Source organism: Arachis ipaensis, chromosome B5, assembly GCF_059453495.1.
Source record: "Arachis ipaensis isolate K30076 ecotype BB chromosome B5, ASM5945349v1, whole genome shotgun sequence".
Classification (NCBI taxonomy): Eukaryota; Viridiplantae; Streptophyta; class Magnoliopsida; order Fabales; family Fabaceae; genus Arachis; species Arachis ipaensis.
Genome location: NC_142440.1, coordinates 111,133,778 through 111,144,232, shown reverse-complemented (window position 1 = coordinate 111,144,232; position 10,455 = coordinate 111,133,778). Strand labels below are relative to the sequence as shown.

General features: G+C 39.0%; 1 non-coding gene across 1 annotated transcript; it reads right to left on the bottom strand.

The window, feature by feature from the left end:
* Positions 1 to 8,141: 8,141 nt before the first annotated feature.
* On the bottom strand, positions 8,142 to 8,249 carry LOC148565370 (small nucleolar RNA R71). The gene has a single exon (XR_015885282.1). It is a non-coding gene; the product is annotated as a small nucleolar RNA R71 (small nucleolar RNA).
* Positions 8,250 to 10,455: the final 2,206 nt, after the last annotated feature.

Genomic DNA, 10,455 nt, shown 5'->3' with positions numbered 1-10,455 from the left:
GAGCTATCCAAGGTCGGAAAATTTTTTCCATTTTTGATGAGTCGTTTCACAATTTTAAGAACTTCTTTTTTAAAGTCTGTGCTGCTGAGGATAACTATCCCTTCTTTCTGAGTGAAAATAATGAGCCCCGTTTCCCACTGTACTGGGTAGAGGCAGTCCCTGTTGAGAAATATAATTTGATAGACTTGGATGAGGTCGAGGAGGTTGCAGTCGAGTTCTTCCGAGAGGCTTGGGGATGGGCTCCATACCTTGATACTAAAAAGTTCCTTCTCGTTTTCCTGACTTGTTTGTTGTTGTCTTTTATTCTTTTTTGTAGAAACAATGAAAAGTGGTTCCAAAGCTTACCAGAAGGTTCAGGAGGCCAAGAGGAACGCTTGAGCTCGAGCGGCTGAGCTGCAGGAGAGCGGCAAGTCAGATACCCCTTCTCCGACCAAGTCAGATTCGGGTACCTCGTTTCAAGGCAAGTCGATAAACCCTCTTTCTCCTCCTCCTCCTCCTCCTCTTCCTTCTCTAGTCCTACCCCTCCAGTTCCTCCCTTCTCTGAGCCAAGTTCTAAGAAGAGGAAGATCTCAGAATCCGGTACCCTCAATATCTTTGACACTGGGTTCGATGTGGTGAGGTTTTGCGAGAAACACATCCTTCCTCATAACTTTATTGTTATGGATGATGCTTCTATCAAAAACCAACTCCAGGTCTTGATTTGAGGGGGGATCCAAACTGTTGGGGTATACTCGCTGAAAGAGTTGGAAAGGACTATTTGAATGCTACTCAGCATTCTTTGGAGGCCCTTCTGGCCAAGGTGGCCACTCTTCGTGAAGCAGAGAAGGGGTTGGAGGAGGATAAGATAATTCTGGAAGCCGAGCTTTTTAAAGCTCGTGATCGGGAAAGGCAATCTTTGGCTTCCTGTGGTCTAGCTAAAGGATTACTAAAGAAAGCTGAGGAGAATAATGTCTGAAATTTTGGGGAGAATTTGGAGTTGAAGGAGAACATGGAGTGACTTAGGGAGGACTATGAAGACTTGCAGGAGTCAGTCACTGAGGGTACAGAGGAGGTGTTTGAGATTTTAAAGAAACAAGTTCAGGTTATTGCTCCCGACTTGGACTTGTCTCCTCCTCATCCCGACAAAATTGTAGTCGACGGGAAGATTGTGTCTCCGGCTTACCATGCTACTGACTCCGAGCTTAAGACTGCTGGACAATGCTTAGTTGAGTCTCCTCCTCAAGAAGTCGTGACTTCCGAGGAGGTAGCTCCAAGTTCTTCCAATCAACCAGAAACCGTCCCCCTTGAGGAAAACCTTCTGACTTCCTCCGCTGAACCCGAATCCTTTGCCACTGGAGATCAAAATCCCATTATTGGCCCTACTTAATACCTTGGTTAAAGCCCGGCTTGTGGGTCCTTTTAAGAATATTTCTTTGTGTTTTGTATATTTGCTTTGCGTATTATGGTTGACTCTGGTCCTTTGAAAAGGATCTTAACAACTTTATTTTGTTGTCTTTTTACGGATGTTGATCCTTTTGGATAGGATTTGACAACTTTCCTTTTGCTATTGGTTAGTTATGAAATGATTACATATATGAACTTTCCTTTTGTCTTACAATTTCAATATGTCTGCTTCCATAGTATAAGTCAGTCAGTTCACCTATTGATGAGCTATTTTAGTGACTGTATATGAGGCCCTTGTGGAAGCCTTTCAACAAATTATCCTTTATCTTAGGATTTACAAAACAGTTTTTTCCATTACTTAGTGCGAACGATCAGTTTATTGGGTTGTTCTCCTAACTTAAATTATTTTTGCGATGCATTTTATTCTGTTTGGATGGTTTCTGACTTATAAGTTGTTTGGTTCCGAGTTTATATGATCGTCATTTATAACTTCTTACACCGACTTGTACCTCATCGCTTTCTCTTGCTGACCATGTAGGTCGGGCAACAAATTTTTTGCTTTCTTGAGCTTAAGTCAATGCGTATCGTAGAAAACAGTAATGGAATAAATAGAAAGAGACATTATTATTGATCAAGTGTAGTTTACAAAAAGTTCTTTGCTACTAAAGGGGATAACTTGTTTGCCCTTAGTCCCCACTTTGATGCCTCGTTAAAACCCCCTTCAGGAAAAACCCTTCTCGGAAAAAAAATCATGAAGTCGGAAAAAGAGTACATCAGGGAGCGAGGTGCACTTTTAGCTATAATATCTCTTCAAATTGCATGCATGCCACAACCTTTGGAGCTCGGCTCTGTTCAAGTCGGACACTTTGTAATAGCCTTTTCCCAAGACTTCAGTTACCTTAAATGATCCCTTCCAATTTACAGCGAGCTTTCCTTCTCCCGACTTATTTACCCCGATGTCATTTCTTATCAGGACCAAGTCGTTTATGGTGAAGTTACTCCGTACGACTTTTTTGTTATATCTAGCCGGCATCCTTTGCTTCAGCGCTTCTTCTCTTATATGGGCTTGTTCTCGAACTTCTGGGAGGAGTTCGAGTTCTTCTTTTTGGGCTTGGATATTGTCGACCTCATCATAGAATCTTACCCTTGGACTTTGTTCATTAACCTCTACTGAGATCATAGCTTCTATTCCATATGCAAGCTGGAAGGATGTTTCCCCGGTCATTGAATGAGGTGTCGTTCGGTATGCCCATAGTACTTGTGGGAGATCCTTTACCCAAGCTCCCTTAGCATCCTGCAGCCTCTTCTTTAATCCAATTAATATGACTTTATTGGCTTCTTCGGTTTGTCCATTAGCCTGGGGATGTTTTACTGATGTGAACTGATGCCTAATCTTCACACTGGCTACTAAGTTCCTGAAGGTAGAGTCGATGAACTGTGTACCATTATCTGTGGTAATGGAGTGAGGGACTCCGAACTGAGTAATGATATTCTTGTATATGATTTTCTGACTTCTTTGAGCTGTGATAGTAGCCAGTGGTTCTGCTTCTATCTACTTGGTGAAGTAATCCACTCCCACAATAAGGCACTTAACCTGTCCAGGGGCTTGAGGAAAAGGTCTGAGTAGGTCCAATACCCATTTCGCAAAAGGCCATAGAGAGGTTATGCTAATGAGCTCTTCAGGGGGAGTGACGTGGAAGTTAGCATGCATCTCGCAAGGCTGACACTTTCTAACAAATTTGGTCGCGTCCTTTTGTAATGTCGACCAGAAGAATCCGGTTGGACCACCTTCCTACCTAGAGATCGGGCTCCGAGATGGTTTCCACAGATACCATTGTGCACTTCTTCTAAGACTTCTTCAGTTCTACAAGTCGGAACACATTTTAGCAAAGGTGTAGATACCCCCCTTCTGTAAAGGACATGTTGTACTAAGGTGTAGTTCTGGGCTTCCCTCAAAATTTTCCTGGCTTCCTTCTACTCATCGGGAAGGATGTCAAATTTTAAGTATTTGATAAGGGGAGTCTTCCATCCGAGGTTTAAGCCGGAGATAGGTAGGACGTCCAATTTGTTATTTGACTTCAAAACTGAGGGCTCCTTGAGGGTCTCTTGTATCAGACTTCAGTTATTTCCTCCAAGCTTGGTGCTTGCCAACATAGAAAGGGTATCTACTCTACTATAAAGTTCTCGAGTTATATGTCGGACCTTGGTATCAAAATATTGTTGAAGGTGTTCAAGCATTTTCTCCAAGTATCTCTTCATATTGGGATCTTTTGCTTGGTACTCTCCATTGATTTGTGAAGTTACTATCTGAGAATCACTGAAGACTATCACTTTGGTTGTCCCAACTTCTTTGGCAAGTTTCAGTCCTACAATCAGGGCTTCATACTTGGCTTGGTTGTTGGAAGTAGGGAATTCAAATTTCAAAGAAACCTCTATTTGAGTTCCTTCTTCATTGACCAGGATATTTTACTATGAAGAGTTCCTTCTTCATTGACTAGGATATAACACACGCACCACTTCTGACCTTATTGGAAGATCCATCTACATAGAGGTTCCAGGTCGTGGAAATTTCAGTCTTATCACCGGTATATTTTACTATGAAGTCGGTGAGGCATTGAGCTTTAATGGCTGTCTGAGTTTCATACTGATGAGCGGATAATTTATACGCTTTTTAGCATTGTTTTTAGTATGTTTTTAGTAGAATCTAGTTACTTTTAGGGATGTTTTCATTAGTTTTTATGCTAAATTCACATTTCTGGACTTTACTATGAGTTTGTGTGTTTTTCTGTGATTTCAGGTATTTTCTGGCTGAAATTGAGGGACTTGAGCAAAAATCAGATTCAGAGGTTGAAGAAGGACTGCTGATGCTGTTGGATTCTGACCTCCCTGCACTCAAAGTGGATATTCTGGAGCTACAGAACTCAAAATGGTGCGCTTCCAATTGCGTAGGAAAGTAGACATCCAGGGCTTTCCAGCAATATATAATAGTCCATACTTTGGCCGAGTTTAGACGACGTAAAAAGGCGTTGAATGCCAGTTCTATGCTGCTGTCTGGAGTTAAACGCCAGAAACACGTCACAAGCCAGAGTTGAACGCCAGAAATACGTTACAAACTGGAGTTCAACTCCAAGATTGACCTCTACACGTGTAACATTCAAGCTCAGCCCAAGCACACACCAAGTGGGCCCCGGAAGTGGATTTATGCATCAATTACTTACTTCTGTAAACCCTAGTAACTAGTTTAGTATAAATAGGACTTTTTACTATTGTATTAGACAACTTTGATCAGTTTTATACTATCTTAGACTTTCATGGGGGCTGGCCATTCGGCCATGCTTGAACCATTATCACTTATGTTTTTTCATACGGTAGAGTTTCTGCACTCCATAGATTAAGGTGTGGAGCTCTGCTGTTCCTCAAAGATTAATGCAAAGTACTACTGTTTTTCTATTCAACTTAACTTATTCCGCTTCTAAGATATTCATTCACACTTCAACATGAATGTGATAAACGTGACAATCATCATCATTCCCCCACGAACGCGTGCCTGACAACCACTTCCGTTCCACCTTAGATTGAATGAGTATCTCTTGGATCTCTTAATCAGAATCTTCGTGGTATAAGCTAGATTGATGGCGGCATTCATGAGAGTCCGGAAAGTCTAAACCTTGTCTGTGGTATTCCGAGTAGGACTCTGGGATTGAATGACTGTGACGAACTTCAAACTCGCGAGTGCTGGGCGTAGTGACAGACGCAAAAGGAGGGTGAATCCTATTCCAGTATGATCGAGAACCTCAGATGATTAGCCGTGCTGTGACAGAGCATTTGGACCATTTTTACAAGAGGATAGGATGCAGCCATTGACAACGGTGATGCCTCTAGAGGATTAGCCATGCAGTGACAGCGCATCGGACCATTTTCCAGAGAGGATTAAAAGTAGCCATTGACAACGGTGATGTCCTTACGTAAAGCCAGCCGTAGAAAGGAGTAAGACTGATTGGATGAAGACAGCGGGAAAGCAGAGATTCAGAGGAACGAAAGCATCTCTATACGCTTATCTGAAATTCTCACCAATGAATTACATAAGTGTTTCTATCCTTATTTTATGTTTACTTATTATTTAATTTCGAAAACTCCATAACCTTTTGATATCCGCCTGACTGAGATTTAAAAGGTGACCATAGCTTGCTTCATACCAACAATCTCCGTGGGATCGACCCTTACTCACGTAAGGTTTATTACTTGGACGACCCAGTACACTTGCTGGTTAGTTGTATCGAAGTTGTGAATGAAAACGATTTATTAAGACGTGCGTACCAAGTTTTTGGCGCCGTTGCCGGGGATCACAATTTCGTGCACCAAGTTTTTGGCGCCGTTGCCGGGGATTGTTCGAGTTTGGACAACTGACGATTCATCTTGTTGCTCAGATTAGGTAATTTTCTTTTTGTTTTATTTTCAAAAATTTTTCAAAATCCTTTCAAAAATTTCTCATCTGTTTTCGAAAAAAAAAATCTTTTCAAAAATATATTTTTCTTCAGAATTTTTAAGAATGAATTCTAGTGTTTTATGAAGCATGTGAAGCCTGGCTGGCTGTAAAGCCATGTCTAATTCTTTTGGATAGGGGCTTCCAACCATCAGCATAGAGGCAAGTTAATTGGAATGTCAGCCGTGGCATGTCTGAGTTACATACTAAAGCTTGGCTGGCTATTAAGCCATGCCTAACCCTCGGATTGGAGCTTTAGACTAAGAATACAAGATTCCTGGAATTCATATTAAAAAATTTTGAAATCCTTATTTTCTTTTTCCTATATGTATTTTCGAAAAAAATATACAAAAATCCAAAAAAATAAAAAATCATAAAAATCAAAAATATTTCATGTTTCTTGTTTGAGTCTTGAGTCAAGTTGAAAGTTTGGTGTCAATTGCATATTCATCTTGCATTTTTCGAAAAATTCATGCATTCATAGTGTTCTTCATGATCTTCAAGTTGTTCTTGGTAAGTCTTCTTGTTTGATCTTGATGTTTTCATGTTTTGTGTCTTTTCTTGTTTTTCATATGCATTCTTGCATTCATAGTGTCTATACATAAAAAATTTTTAAGTTTGGTGTCTTGCATGTTTTCTTTGCATTAAAAATTTTTCAAAAATAAGTTCTTGATGTTCATCTTGACATTCAAAGTGTTCTTTGTGTTCATCTTGACATTCATAGCATTATTGCATGCATTCATTGTTTTGATCCAAAATTTTCATGCATTGCATCATTGTCATGTTTTTCTCTCTCATCATTAAAAATTTAAAAATAAAAAAAAATATCTTTCCCTTTTTCACTCATAAATTTCGAAAATTTGAGTTGACTTTTTCAAAACTTTTTAAAATCTAGTTGTTTTTATGAGTCAAATCAAATTTTCAATTTAAAAATCTTATCTTTTTCAAAATCTTTTTCAAAAATCAAATCTTTTTCATTTTTCTTATTTATTTTCGAAAATTTTAAAAATATTTTTCAAAAATCTTTTTCTTATCTTTATCTCCTAATTTTCGAAAATAACATCATCAATTAATATTTTTATTCAAAAATTTCAAGTTTGTTACTTGCTTGTTAAGAAAGATTCAAACTTTGAGTTCTAGAATCATATCTTGTGATTTCTTGTGAATCAAGTCATTAATTGTGATTTTAAAAATCAAATCTTTTTCAAAACTAATTTCAATCATGTCTTTTCAAAAATATCTCTTTATCTTATCTTTTTCAAAATTTGATTTTAAAATATCCTTTCTAACTTCTTATCTTCTTATCTTTTCAAAATTGATTTTCAAATTTGTTTCAACTAACTAACTAAATTTTTGTTTGTTTCTTAACTACCTAACTAACTCCCTCTCTCTCTAATTTTCGAAAATATCTTCCCTCTTTTTCAAAATTTCATTTTAATTAACTAATTATTTTAATTTTTGATTTTAATTTTCGAAAAATTTCTAACCTTTTTCAAAAACTATTTTCGAAAATCACTAACTCTTTTTCAAAAATAATTTTCGAAAATTCTCCTTCTCTCTCATCTCCTTCTATTTTATTTATTCATCTACTAACATCTCTCCATCACTCCCCAAAAATCCGAACCCTCTCTCTCTCTGAGTTCAGATTTTCTCTTCTTCTTTTCTTCTACTCACACAGGGACCTCTATACTGTGGTAAAAAGGACCCCTATTATTATTATTTTTCTGTCCCTCTTTTTTATATGAGCAGGAGCAAGGACAAGAACATTCTTGTTGAAGCAGATCCAGAACCTGAAAGGACTCTGAAGAGGAAACTAAGAGAATCTAAATTACAACAATCCAGCAAGCACCTTTCAGAAATTTTCGAACAAGAAGAGGAGATGGCAGCCGAAAATAATAATAATGCAAGGAGGATGCTTGGTGACTTTACTGCACCTAATTCCAATTTACATGGAAGAAGCATCTCCATCCCTGCCATTGGAGCAAACAATTTTGAGCTGAAGCCTCAATTAGTTTCTCTGATGCAGCAGAACTGCAAGTTTCACAGACTTCCATCTGAAGATCCTTTTCAGTTCTTAACTGAATTCTTGCAGATATGTGATACTGTTAAGACTAATGGAGTAAAACCTGAAGTCTACAGGCTCATGCTTTTCCCTTTTGCTGTAAGAGACAGAGCTAGAGTGTGGTTGGACTCTCAACCCAAAGATAGCTTAAACTCTTGGGATAAGCTGGTCACGGCTTTCTTAGCCAAGTTCTTTCCTCCTCAAAAGCTTAGTAAGCTTAGAGTGGATGTTCAAACCTTCAGACAGAAAGAAGGTGAATCCCTCTATGAAGCTTGGGAGAGATACAAGGAACTGACCAAAAAGTGTCCTTCTGACATGCTTTCAGAATGGACCATCCTGGATATATTCTATGATGGTCTATCTGAACTAGCTAAGATGTCATTGGATACTTCTGCAGGTGGATCCATTCACCTAAAGAAAATGCCTGCAGAAGCTCAAGAACTCATTGATATGGTTGCTAATAACCAGTTCATGTAAACTTCTGAGAGGAATCCTGTGAGTAATGGGACGCCCATGAAGAAGGGAGTTCTTGAAATTGATACTCTGAATGCCATATTGGCTCAGAATAAAATATTGACTCAGCAAGTCAATATGATTTCTCAGAGTCTGAATGGAATGCAAGCTGCATCCAACAGTACTCAAGAGGCATCTTCTGAAGAAGAAGCTTATGATCCTGAAAACCCTGCAATAGCAGAGGTGAATTACATGGGTGAACCTTATGGAAACACCTATAACCCCTCATGGAGAAATCACCCAAATCTCTTATGGAAGGATCAACAAAAGCCTCAACAAGGCTTTAATAATGGTGGAAGAAATAGGTTTAACAATAGTAAACCTTTTCCATCATCCACACAGCAACAGACAGAGAACTCTGAAAAAATACCTCTAATTTAGCAAAATTAGTCTCTGATCTATCTAAGGCCACTGTGGTGCACGAAATTGTGATCCCTGGTAATGGCTCCAAAAACTTGGTGCTCTAATCTTAATTCATAATTTGTCACAACTTCGATACAACTAACCAGCAAGTGCACTGGGTCGTCCAAGTAATAAAACCTTACGTGAGTAAGGGTCGATCCCACGGAGATTGTTGGTATGAAGCAAGCTATGGTCATCTTGTAAATCTCAGTCAGGCGGATATCAAATGGTTATGGAGTTTTCGAATAATAATAATAAATAAACAGAAAATAAAGATAGAAATACTTATGTAATTCATTGGTGAGAATTTCAGATAAGCGTATAAAGATGCTTTCGTTCCTCTGATCTCTGCTTTCCTGCTGTCTTCATCCAATCAATCCTACTCCTTTCCATGGCAAGCTTTATATAGGGCATCACCATTGTCAATGGCTACATCCCATCCTCTCTGTGAAAAAGGTCCAAATGCTCTATCACGGCACGGCTAATCATCTGGAGGTTCTCGATCATACTGGAATAGGATTCACCCTCCTTTTGCGTCTGTCACTACGCCCAGCACTCGCGAGTTTGAAGTTCGTCACAGCCATCCCTTCCCAGATCCTACTCAGAATACCACAGACAAGGTTTAGACTTTTCGGATCTCAGGAATGGCCATCCATGGGTTCTAACTTATACCACGAAGATTCTAATATCTCGGACTCGGTCCCCTGTATTAGATATCTAAGAGATACTCATTCTAGCTTGTTTGCATGTAGAACGGAAGTGTTTGTCAGGCACGCGTTCATAGGGAATGATGATGATTGTCACGTTCATCACATTCAGGTTGAAGTGCGAATGAATATCTTAGAAGCGAAATAAGATGAATTGAATAGAAAACAATAGTACTTTGCATTAATCTTTGAGGAACAGCAGAGCTCCACACCTTAATCTATGGAGTGCAGAAACTCTACCTTTGAAAATACATAAGTAATGAAGGTCCAGGCATGGCCGAATGGCCAGCCCCCAAACATGATCAATAGATCAAAAGATAATCCAAAGATGTCTAATACAATAGTAAAAGGTCCTATTTATAATAAACTAGCTACTAGGGTTTACAGAAGTAAGTAATTGATGCATAAATCCACTTTTGGGGCCCACTTGGTGTGTGCTTGGGCTGAGCTTGAAGTCTACACGTGGAGAGATCATTCTTGGAGTTGAACGCCAGCTTTTGTGCCAATTTGGGCGTTGAACTCCACTTTGCAACTTGTTTCTGGCGCTGGACGCCAGAATTGGGAAGAGAGCTGGTGTTGAACGCCAGTTTGTGTCATCTAAACTTAGGCAAAGTATAGACTATTATATATTTCTGGAAAGCCCTGGATGTCTAATTTCCAACGCAATTGAAAGCGCGCCCTTTTGAGTTCTGCAGCTCCAGAAAATCCATTTTGAGTGCAGGGAGGTTAGAATCCAACAGCATCAGCAGTCCTTCTTCAACCTCTGAATCTGATTTTTGCTCAAATCCCTCAATTTCAGCCAGAAAATACCTGAAATAACAGAAAAACACACAAACTCATAGTAAAGTCCAGAAATGTGAATTTAACAAAAAAAAACTAATGAAAACATCCCTAAAAGTAACCAG